The sequence below is a fragment of the Bidens hawaiensis genome, unplaced genomic scaffold (assembly GCF_021521415.1).
Source record: "Bidens hawaiensis isolate Kalapana, Puna unplaced genomic scaffold, B.hawaiensis_p1.1 tig00035045_1, whole genome shotgun sequence".
Taxonomy (NCBI): domain Eukaryota; kingdom Viridiplantae; phylum Streptophyta; class Magnoliopsida; order Asterales; family Asteraceae; genus Bidens; species Bidens hawaiensis.
Genome location: NW_027496086.1, coordinates 155,715 through 169,101, shown reverse-complemented (window position 1 = coordinate 169,101; position 13,387 = coordinate 155,715). Strand labels below are relative to the sequence as shown.

Here is a 13,387-nt window from a genome sequence, read left to right as displayed (position 1 = left end):
ATCTGGACACGAGGCCGTGCTTTAGAGAACATGGGACCGTGGTCACCTTTCAGAAAAGACAAAAGAAAATATAACAGAGACCCAAAAACACAGGGCCGTGCTTCACATAGCATACCCCCGTGGTGAGTCAGCATGTACGATCTGACAGAACATTTAATGCGACTGGACACTGGGTCGTGCCTGATTACCCAGACAGCCTATAAATAGAAGTGCATGTTGCATTTACTTGGTGTGCTTGGAGAGAATTCTATACAGGTTTCACTTATAAACCACCCACTTTACACTCATAAATAAGATTTTGTGGAGAGTTTGAAAGCTTGAAGGTCATCATCATCCATCATCATCATCATCCATCACCATTTAAGGAAGAAAGATTCATCCATATTTGTTTAGATTTTTCTAGTTTAATCATGTGTTTGTTATCTTCATATCCTTTGATGTTCATAACTATGCTCATCATGAGCTAAAACTCCATTTACCATATAAATTCTATGAAGAAGCTTTGTTTTACTTGATGATTATGTTGAATATGTGATTTAGTTTGGTAAAGTACATGGTTATTTTGCAATTATCCTTTGATGAAGAAATGTTTTTATCACTTTAACTCAATACACCAAGGTTGATGAATAGCACTCATTCATGATTCACTCATGTTCTTGGAAACTAGAAATGGTAAAAAGAATACCTTGATAACTTATTCAAGATAAAACATGGATCCTTATATTGTACTTAAAAATGATGAGATATAAGTTTGATTTATTTCACTAGTTTTGATAATTCTGAAATCACGATTGCTTAGGTTATCATGCTAGTTAAAGAAATCATATGTTAAAGGAATGTGTAATTATAATCGACTTACATCAACCAAGGGGAGGTTGTGTGACTAAACTATAACCACCCGAATGTAAGGCCTCGTTACCGGTTCCCTACACTGGACGTTGGATTTACTCATAAACACCGTTCATAATATCAGAGTTAATTAAAACATTTGCGGAATATCAAAAAAAAATCAACCATATATTACATAACCATCATTTCTTGTCTTAACAAACATTCAAATCATTTAATCATAAAAACATGTCTTTTAAATAACATAACATTTCATTGAGATACCAGTGTCTTCAATTCCATGCCATGTGCTTCCCCTCAAGCAAGCTGCCTCATTCTACTCACCTGTGTGCATACTAAAAGTCAGCTACGCTGAGTAAGTTCTAGTAAATCATACAACATACAATCTGTTCACAAACTTGCACACATGTCCGAAGGTGTGTACATTATTCCTACTTTGTTAGTGCACGGTTTGGTTTCCGTAGCAATCGAATAAGTTATAGATAGTCTAGAATGTATATTTAAAGTAAATGGCCCATTCGCTATGGATGTATAGCGAATGAGCCCATTCGTTAGTTATCTAAACTAGTTCGTTAAGGTATAAGCCCATTCGTAATGGAGGCATAACGAATGAGGGCTAGTTCATTAATGTATTACCATTCGTTATGGAAGCATAACGAATGGAGTCTAATTCGTTATGAAGGCATAACGAACTAGACGTAACTTAACTAACTGGAGCATACGGCCTATAAATAGGCATATCCATGCTCATAATTAGCATGTACAAAGTGAGAGAGCTAGTATGTACATAGTCTAAGTTATTGAATATGCTCTCCATAAGTTATTCTCCACAATAATGTATTTACTATAATTATCAATAAACCGTATTTAAAGTATTCATCTCGTATTGTTTAATCGATGTATCGACGCGGCTAGATCCGAGACGGGTTCAAACAGTGGTATCAGAGCAGACGGCTGCTCTCGGTGCTTTGATTAAGTTATGAAAATCTGGTTAAAATCATGTTCTTCGGGTTTTGGAATTGTTTTGGTCAGATCTGGATTAAATTAGTGTGTTATTGGTGGACATGTTGGTGAATTCGTGTTTAATGATGGAAGATGATGCTTCATGTGTAATTTGGTGATAACTTATGGTGTATTAAAGAATCTTCCATGGAAGAGCATGGTTATGGTTTGATTTATTTGGTGATGATTTAGTATTTGTTAAGTTAATTAGATGATAGATTCGTGTTTAGAGTGAAAATCTGAGTGTTCGGGTAGATTTTCATGGTTAATTATGTGTTTATGATGAATCTGCCTTGGATGAAGCTTGAAAATGCAGATTCCGGCCAGATCTACAATTTTCCGGCGAAATAACTGAATTTTCCGGTGAAAATCGTTTTTTCCGGCGAACAGTTCAGATCCAACTGTCTGATTCGTTATATTATTGTAGCTAATTCATTAATGGAGTTTAACGAATCTACTGTAGCTAATTCGTTATGGGAATTTAACAAATTATGTTAATTCGTTAAGGTAATTCGTTAAGGTAAACGTAACAAATTAAGGTAATTCGTGAAGCTAATTCGTTACGTTAAAAGTAACGAATTAAGGCAATTCGTTAAGTTAATTGTGTGACGAAATAAGGCAATTCGTTAAGAAAGTTCGTTAAGTTAATGATAACGAAGTAAGGTAATTTGCTATGTGTATGACAAAGTGGAGTTCATAACGAATTGAAGACCATTCGTGTAACTATTATAACGAATGAGGTTTGTTTTAACGAATTAGAGATGGTAAGTTATAACGAATTGGTTAGATTCGTTAGGTGTATAACGAATGAGTGACTGGTTGACGAATGGTGATTAAGTTAACGAATTGGAGAGCACGAACTAAGTTAACAAATTGGAGTTGTTAGTTTATAACGAATTGAGAGGCAATTCGTTAAAAAAAAGTTATTTGGCGGGAAAATTTTTCTTGCGCAAATTTTTTCCTGAATACTCCTCGTAGGTGAGATTTCATTCTTGAAAATTTAGACGATAATATTTATTTTTCAAAAATTTTCGATGAATTTTTGGCGGGAAAATCGGGAAAAATTTTCTTAATCGAAATTTTTCTGGGATGTTCCTAATCTATTGGATACTCTTCTCACAAATTTTGGTGACATACTTTCCGGCCGACTTTTTACGCGTTTCAATTGTCCGAGGGGGAGACCGTGTTTAATTTAAGGAGGAGCTTTGTTTGTGAATTTTGGGGATTATTCAAGACCTTGCTGAATTTGTCAAGAAAAAGAGGAGATAAACTTTCATATGAGTTTATTTGACTTGCATCTTCCTACATTTGCACGGTTTCTTGAAAAATTACTGCAATTCGGGTGGTAATTCATGCTTGCAAAGCTACGTTTGACTGAGTTCAAGACTGCAATTGTTTTTCGATTGGTGATTGATGTGTTCGAGATTGAAACCTGACTATGTGGGATACGAGTGTCTGTTCGTTTACCTCTTTTTGCGGATTACTTCTGTTGCGGGGGACGATTCTCGTTGGGTTGATCTTATTGAATAATATACGAGTCTTGTCATTAGATTGAAGAATTTGATCGTTCTGGATTGATTAGTGGAGGTTGGAACTCTGAATCATACGCCTAAACATTAGTGCATCCTTGCGAATGGGATGTGGAAGAGCTTCATAGAGTATATTTGGGATACACGTTATCAAGAGAGGGAAAACCGAAGTGAAAGATGTTGAATGATCGAGTTGTTCATGAAGATGTGTGACAAGGTTAAACGTAAAGATATGTTTTATTTACCGGTGTTGACGGATAGCTGATGACTTGTTGCTGATTGTTGAAAGATTGAACCATATCATACGCCAATGGATGATCGGGATGATCTCCAAGAGTTGCTCACTTTGAGGGGGTGATCTGATATGAGGGGCTACAAGTTGTTGGTATTATTAGGGTCTTCCGCCCTATAACCTCACAGATAATATAAGGGTCTGGTCCCCAACATCACAGATATTATTAGGGTCTGGTCCCTACTCTCACAGATATTATTAGGGTCTGGTCCCTATCCTCACATATATTATTAGGGTCTGATCCCTATCCTCACAGATATTATTAGGGTCTGGTCCCTTTATTTCGTGTCACTGTACCATACTTGTCTTTACATACTATCCTTGATGATACGTGCAATATCCGAAGATCGTTCACATACTGTCTACATATCTTACATACATCATTCATACATCATATATATATATATATATATATATATCATGCATACGTCATTCATACATCATACATACGTCATTCATACATCATATATATGAATCATATCTTTAACTACTACCTGGCGGTACATGCAATATCCGAAGATCGTTCACGCACCGTCAAGCAATCATCATACATAAATCATACGAGACATACACTTACCACTTAAGGTAAGTGTATTAACTATCACATCGAGTATGCACACAGCCCCGAAAACATAAAAAGGAAGTGGTGCTAGAAACTCACCTGGATCCAGATTCTTTCTCCGTTAACTGTTAATCCCTTCTTTAAATGAGCTATGCTAACTGTATATTAATTACACGTATCAATACTCGTCCTAATCACATTATTCAAGTTCAACCAAAATGGGTAATTGTGGTCTAATCTAATGGTTTTGTTTTAGATTACTTTTACTTAGAATATTTCATTCCTTGTATTTGAGTGGTATTAGAATACAAAGTATTCAATCATTTTAGTATTCTTTTCTTTCCTTTCTTTCTTTGCTCAAGTAGAATACAATCATGCAATCGAGTCTGCATTGTATTCTAGTTTCTATGTTGTAATTGAGTTATCTAATATGATCAAAATGTTCCTTGTAATCGACACTCTCAATGTAATCGAATGCATGTTGTATTCGAGTAACCTCTTTGTAATCTATCTTACCTTGTAATCGAATAACATCAAAGTATCCGACGATATAATTGTAATCGAACGAGCACAGGGTAATCGACCCTAACATTGTAAGCAAGTCTAATTGTGATCGATTATACCAATGTAAGCGAACCTGTTCATTCTAATCGAGTCCAACATGTAACCAACTGACAAGGTGTATTCGAGATTCATCTTGTAATCGACTAGGATCATGCAATCGAACATAAGGAATGTATTCGAGTCATTAGGTTGTAATCGAAAATCACATTGTAAGCGAATAAGCCAAATGTAATCGACCTAGACATTGTAATCGAAATGACCATTGTATGTGAGTTATAACAATGTATTCGAGTTGCATCCTTGTATTCGAGTTATCATTTGTAATCGATCTTAATGATGTAACCGAATACATCATTGTAATCGAACGAACTGTTGTAAGCGAACGAGCTGAACAGTTGGACCCATTTATCACCATTATTATTATATTTTATGACCTTAACACTTTATTATTGCTCAGTATTAATCCATAAACTTTTCCCTAACCGTTTTCGGACAAAACTTGACCCGAGTGACCATAAAGTTTGGACCTTTATGGCTAAAACGTTTAAGGATAGATCTAGAGTTTCTTATGCGAGCCGTATATGCCCATGGGTTCGTTAAGTTCATTTTAAACATCAAGTTTGCAACTTTATCACATAATAAGGTCCGTTTCACTATCCTACTAAATTTCATGCAAAACCGACTTCGTTTACCCGTTCTTTTCACAAACCGAACACTACTCGTTTTAACCGAAACGAACCAACTAACCCATTTACTATCAAGTTCATTACTTTACCAATAATCATGACCCGATCTATCATCCTACCAATTTTCATGTAAATCCGTTCATGAAAAGTAAGCATTTTTAAGAAAAACGTACATTTGAGGTTTTTGTCTGAAATCACTCGAGAGGCTCAAAACCATATCAAACGAACTCCGATTTGAGTGATTCAAGCAGCCACAGAACCTTCTTGTTCCGATATACAAACCCATCAGCTCACCTTCGCCGGAAACCGCTGCTACAGTCGCCGGAACAGCTGAACAATCACCGGAATCTTCACTTTTGAGCTGCTATGGTTTTGCTGATAAACACCGGACTTCCCGACCTCTGATCGAAGATCTAATATGTAGAAATCTTCATTTATATACCGTGAACACTCTGTTAAAATTTGAGACCGATCCGACGGCTAGATCTCCGTGAATCTTTGTGTCTTTGTGGGTGGTTTTCTCAAAAACGGGAATTAGGATAAGTGTGTGTTTTGATGGTGTAGGCTATGGTGTAGAGATGTATGAAAATGGAAAGGATTAGGGTTTTAAGGGGTATTTATATTCCCTTAAGCTCGTTGACCTTAGGCTCATCTTTCCTTTTTGGTCCATAATTAATTACCTCTAATTAGTCTACTTATCCTTCCATCTTTATTAGTTTAATATTTTTCTATTAACTCAAGTAAACTTTTCCATTTTAAATAAATAATATATTAATAATTTATTCTTAGAAATTTTGGGATGTTACACCGAAGTTGTTAGAATTGGTATTTGAGAAATCGAAGTCAATACTAGTCTTTATACTTTACTAAAACTACTTGCTTACTTATATTGACATTCTTGTGGTAGACATGAAGTTATGCATGCTACTTTCTTTTATGTCATAGGGTACGTTCACTTAGAATTGAGGGCTATTCTATCATATATTATTAAAGCAAGTTTATCACATATTATTTAATCATCAAGGAGGAATGAAGTGGATTCTTGATTTTAGATGGTAACATTTATATAGTTGAGTTAGTCATTGAGAATTTCTCTTCTTGTTCACTTATATTATATTATATATATACACACACATTTATATATATATATATATATATATATATATGTAATTCTAAAAAAGTTTAAAAATCATCCTAAAATGATCATCTTCTCTGGTTAAATTAAAATGAAGATTATAATTAGAAATATTTGTATCCACGGATCGATACTTGGTTCTTACCAATACTATTCTACATATACGATTGGTATACTTACCTATTTTGTGTGTGGTTAGTCTTAGTAGAAATCACTTTTATAATTTATAACACGATCTTGTTCGAAAACTAAATCCATCATATTTTACAACACGATCAACACACAAACATCAGTTTATATATATATATATATATGACCATGAATCTTATAATTTAAATGGACTAAATTGAATAAAAGGCATCCCTTAAAATTAGCCTAAATTTGACGGGTTTTTTATATTTTCTTATGGTTTTATATTAGATAGTCAAACATTAAGTTTGTCTTTCCTAATTATATATATATATAAGATTTGTTACCATGAATCTTATAATTTAATTGTACCTCATATGACTAACAGGTATCCCTCTAAATTAGGCTAAATTTGACTGTTATGTTATTCTACTTATAAACCATATTCTGTTAAGTTGTTGAACATCGTTTAATTTGATATTGATGAGTTATTAACGTTTGTTTTGGATATTTAATAAAGTTGTTGAACCATATTCTATTATCATATTGGACGTATAATTTACATAACGGTTATTTAGTATTGGATTGTTTCGAACAGCACATTTGTTTTTATTTTGTGGGTATTTTTATTATTTTTTATGTTTTAATCTAAAATACCTAAACCTGGTTTTTCCGGTTATTCACGCGATGATATATATATATATATATAATATATATATATATATATATATATATATATATATATATATTGTTTATGTGTGTTTTCATATAATTTTAATATTAATGTATACAATGTTTGTTTAGTGAACAACAATATAATATGAACATAGTGCTATTGTTAGATTGTTAGATGGTATGGAAGACATTATCGGCTTTCATAAGATCTAAAGCTAAAATCGTTTTAAGCGTTGCCTTTAGCAGTATAGCATCTTTGTTACTTGAGGGAGGTAGAACCGCTCACTCTAGACTTTTTATTACTATAAATCTAACAAAGGATTCTACCTATTCAAAAACAAGAAATCCAGATATTTGCAACTTAATTAAGAAAACTGATCTGATTATCTAGGATGAGGTTCCTATGATACATAAACATGATTTAGAAGCCTTTGATAGGACTTTAAAAAATGTTTGTAAATGTGGTAACCGTAACAGTTGCCAAGATCCATTTGGAGGGGAAGTTAATGTTTTTGGGGGTGATTTTAGACAAATCCTACTAGTAGTACAAAATGGATAATGGAGTGACATTGTTAATGCTTCACACAGTTTGTCCCACATTTGGTCCAAATGCAAGGTTCTTAGGTTAACAAAAAATATGAGGTTAACTGTCGGGTATTAGGCATCAGATGTGGAAGAGACCAGTAGCTTTGCCGAATGGTTGTTGGAACTTGGTGAAGGAAAACTTGGTGGTCACAATGACGGTAACAACATTATAGATATACCAGATGATCTTTTAGTTGGTGATTCATCCGATCCGATTTCTGATATGATTGATTTTGTATATCCATCATTATTGGAAAACTTTAATGATATTTCATATTTTTAATAAAGGGTCATGTTTGCACCTTTAAATGAGGTTGTCTAAGACATTAATGATAGATTTTTGGCTTTATTTCCCGGAGAAGAAGTTGAATATCTCAGTGCTGATAGTATAGATCAGTCTTATAGTGTTGGGCCTGGTTTCGATCCAACATTACACTCACCATATTTTCTAAATGGTTGAAAAATGACTAGTATGCCTAATCATAGATTACTTCTAAAAGTTTGTGTGCCAATAATGTTACTAAGAAATGCAGATCAGAATAACAGTTTATACAGGTAATTAAATTAGGGAGGCATTTTATCGAAGTAAAGGTTATTTTAGGTACTAACATTGGTTAACGTACTTATATAACTCGTAGTGGTCTCACTCCTTCAGAAAAGAAACTACAATTCAAATTGAAACGAAGACAGTTTCCCATTGCCGTTTGTTTGGCAATGACCATTAACAAAAGTCAAGATCAATCACAAGCAAGAGCTGGCGCCGGTGTTTACACATGGTCAACTATATGTATCTTTATCACGAGTAAATAGTAGAGACGATGTTAAAATACTTATATTCGACAAGGAATGTAAAGTTACAAATAAAACTACAAATGTGGGTTATAATGAACTATTTAGTAGTTTATGAAATTCTCATTTTTGAAGTTTTAATTATCAATCTAATAATTGTAAAATGCATGTTATTTTCGTTGAAACTTATGGTTAATAATCTTTTATTTTGTTACTGGTATTATTAACAACTATACATTATGTTGTGTTTTCCCAATTATATATGACATTCTATTTTCCACTTTCATATTATGTGTGTTTGTTACATGATTTATATATTTCCACCTGTGTTGTACATGGGTCAATAGCCTAGTAAATACATAAATAAGAAAGGATCATGCTCCAAAAATTGAAAGATGTTCCAAGCCTCCAATAACTCTATTATCAACATATTTAAATAAAGTAAAATAATTGAAGACATGTGTCGGTTTGTGATCAATGCTCACAATATTTTTTCCTTCAAAACTAATATATGTCATAGATCAATAATTATTCAATTTCCTTTTACACTCCATTTGTATTATATCTATAACATGATTAAATTATTCACTTTTCTTTAAACTCCACATAGATTATATCTATACACTTTTATAAAAATAAATATTTACATATTATACCACTATACATTGTTTAAATATATTTCAATACATACTTGGTGAAATCCAAAAATCAACAACAAGACGTGTTTGTTAAATATTGAAAAAATATAATTTTAAATGTTATCATTAACATATTATATTATGTATATTATTGAAGATTGTAAATAAAATAAAATAAAACTATAATATGTTTTCAAGTTACAAAGTAATCTCTTCAATCATTAAATTATAAATACATGTTTAAAAGTTGATCCATTTTTAAAAATAAATCCGTTATCTATTGGTTTTTTTACATTGTCATATATATATATATATATATATATATATATATATATATAAATTATAAATATATGACTTAAATCTATCAATTTATTTTTTCGGTTAATTTAGTAATGTAAGGTCCCGGTCCCGGTCCCGGTGCCTTAATTTAGCGTTGGATTTACTCATAAATAGGGTTGTAAGCGAACCGGACGTCGTTCGTTCGGTAAGAAGTTCGTTTATGTTCGTCCGTTTAATAAACGAACCGGAAATGGACAAAAAATTTTGTTCGGTAAGCTTAATGGACGAACATGGACAAAGGCCTAGTCCGTTCGAGGTTGTTCGTGAACACCCGGTAACGTCCGTTCGGTTACGTCCGGTAACGTCCACCCGTTAACGTCCGTTCGGTAAAGTCCGTCCGGTTCGGTTTGTGTATGTTTGCCCGTCCGTCCGCCCGCTGTTAATGACATTATTTTTTAAATAATATGTTTTGATTTATTTGTCTTTTACCCTAGTATATAAGGAGAAAAATACATACCCTGAATAAAACAAATGCCTCTCCATCTTCCTCCAACATCTCCACCCACACCGAACCTCTTATCATGTAAGTTAATATCTATCAATCCATGATCTATAATTGGTTTATGTTATAATTAATTTTGGAGTTTGTTATATACTTCAAGAGTTCGAGATATGTATATATGCAGATTGGGAAAAATTGGGTCACACTCATTTAATAATGAATGAAGAACTTTTGACCACCGATCAATATGCTCATTTTTTTTTACCTTTTGGGTTAACATTTTAAACATATTATTAATTTCTTATTTGAACTTTCAATTCATAAATCTGGTATTAGACTAGGCCATGGTGAAAGTATTGTAATTAGAATATATTTCTTTAACTAAAGTCTTGATAACGAGCAGGTTCGTTAGCAAAGTGCTTAGATATATCCAATCTTGTAATTTAATTGTGAAATTTCTAGTGGTATTAATCATACTTTTTTATATGTTTCTTGCACTGGTCCATTTTTCTAGAATGAAGATTAATATTTAGACCTAAGTTCACCATTTGAATCAACCGAATTTCAGTCTAGCGCTGACACTTCATCAATGGAAAATAATCAAGATCCAGATGTTGTTATACTTGAAGCTAACGATGAAAACCCAATGAAGGTGTACATGCAGCAACCGCTGGTGCAGAACAAGCACAATCAGCCAATAACGATGAAGAACCGTTCAACAAAAAGAAAAGAAAGAAGATTTCAATAGCCTGGAAACATTTTCTTGAGGTCACTTTGGATGATGGAACTAAAATGCATCAGTGCATTCATTGTGGGGAGAAAGTGAAAAAATATGAAGATGGAACAACTACACCAATGCATAGGCACATCAAAGTTTGCCCAAAATTACAAGTCGTGAACAAAGGTCAGTTAAAGTTGAATGTTTCGAATGGAAAGTCAGATTCTTCTACAAGTGTTCAAAATTGGAAGTTTGATGATGGTAGGTTGAGAGAGGTTGTTTCTCATATGATAATGGTTCATGAATTGCCATTTAGTTTTGTTGAGTATGAACTCTTTAATGTGTTGATGAAAGAAGCTAATCCATTATTTAACAAAATCTCACATGCAACGGCTAAGAAAGATTGTATTTCTAGTTATGAAATTGGAAGGAAAAAAAATTCAAAATCTGATAGATTTAGTTAATCGTGTTAGCATCACAACTGATATGTGGACATCAGTTTAGAATATTCATTACATGGTAGTGACATGCCACCTTGTGGACTCAGATTTTAAGCTACATAAATGCATCTTGAGTTTTGTTCAAGTAGATCCACCATATACTGGAATTCGTATCTATGATTGTCTTTACAAGTGTCTGAAAGAGTGGAAGATTGAGACGAAGGTTGCTACGTTAACGGTCAATAATGCTAAAATTAATGATGTGGTGGCCAAGAAGTTAATGGAAAATCTGAATAATCAAAAGAAGCTTGCTATTGATGGAAAATTTTTTCATGTGCGGTGTTGCGCACACATTTTGAATTTGTTAGTTCAAGATGGCTTAACAGAAATTAAAGATTCCGCGAGAGTATGAAACACGTTAGCGCCTCTCCAGGCCGATTGCATATCTTTAGTGAGCTTTCTAAGCAGTTATTAATGTCAAAGAAGCATCTGATCTTAGATGTTAGTACTCGGTGGAATGCCACGTATGCCATGTTATCAACAGCTTTGGAGTTTAAAGAAGTTTTTGCAAATTATGCCGATTGAGAACCTACATACGACACTTTGCCTAGTGAGGACGATTGGCAAAAAGTTGACGATGTCTGCTCCTTTTTAGAACTTTTCAACGATGCGACGATGATAATTTCAGGTATTTGCTTTAATAAAAGTGTGCTAATTGTTTTGTAAAATAATATGTGCTTTTACAGTATTGTTTTGTTACTTTTAATTATTGGTTAGTTATTGAAGTAGTAAAATGAATTAATGGATCATGTAAAATTTTTGCTTTACTTTTAATTTATTTTTTTACTTGGTAGGTTCTGAGTATCCGACATCCAATTTATTTCTAAAAGAGTTACATGGCATAAAAGAAGCATTGGATGAGGTAGCTTTGGATGAGAATGATTGCATGAAAGGTATGGCTGCGAAGATGAAACAAAAATTTAACAAGTATTGGGGTTCATGTAATTTGTTGATTTCAATTGGTGTTGTTATGGATCCTAGATACAAAATGAAGTTAATTTCCTTTCTTTTAACACCATTTATTCTAAAGAAAAGGCTGAAGCAGAGATTAAGTTGGTTCAAGATAAATTATATGAGTTATTTAAAGAGTATGTTGAGGCTTATGAAGAGCCCAATGTTAGTTCGTCTACAGGTGCAATTGTTGGGAATGGTCTGAGTGGGAGTACAAGTGGTTATAGTTTTAAGGCTTCTAGATTTGGTAAGGGTATCAAGAAAGGTGGTGCTAAGTATGATCAACATTTTAGAAGCGTTGATTGTGTTGAAAGTATCAAGTCAGAACTAGTCACTTATTTGGAAGAAGGAGTTTTCATTACTGAACCGGGGGTGTATTTTGATGCGTTGGGGTGGTGGAAAGAGAACAAACATAAGTATAGAATTTTATCCAAAATGGCAGCTGATATCTTAGCTATTCCAGTCACAACAGTTGCCTCAGAATCAGTTTTTAGTGAGGGTGGGAGGGTTGTCGATCCACATCGTGCTTCTTTAGGAACTCAGACGGTAGATATGCTTATTTGTGGAGCTGATTGGTATCGCCATTACTACGGGCTTAAGAAAAAGAAAAACAAGGTAATGGTATTTGTTTTCAACTAATTTTCATTTTCTTATCAACATGTAATAGACTAATAGTTATTTTCTTTTATCGTTGTAGGAAAATGATGAAAACGATATTGTGTATATTGAAATTCCTTAAAGAATGAAGAACTAAGAATTTGAACTCCAAGAGGACCAAGACACTATTTTGATATCATTGTGTTTTGGTTAATATATTAAGTGTTTAGTATATTTGAATGTTATGTGGTATAATTCCAAATTTTGTAGATGAAGATATTTGGATTTATGATTGGAATTAATATGAAATAGTTTATGTTTGTCCATTAATGTATATATGTTCGTTTGTTCATTAGTGTTCGCTAATGTCCGCTTACGGTATTAACGGACGGACACGGACGGACA

General features: G+C 33.2%; 1 pseudogene; it reads left to right on the top strand.

Annotated features, from left to right (window-relative positions):
• The first annotated feature begins 7,974 nt into the window (after positions 1–7,974).
• On the top strand, positions 7,975–13,124 carry LOC143586915 (zinc finger BED domain-containing protein RICESLEEPER 2-like; annotated as a pseudogene).
• Positions 13,125–13,387: the final 263 nt, after the last annotated feature.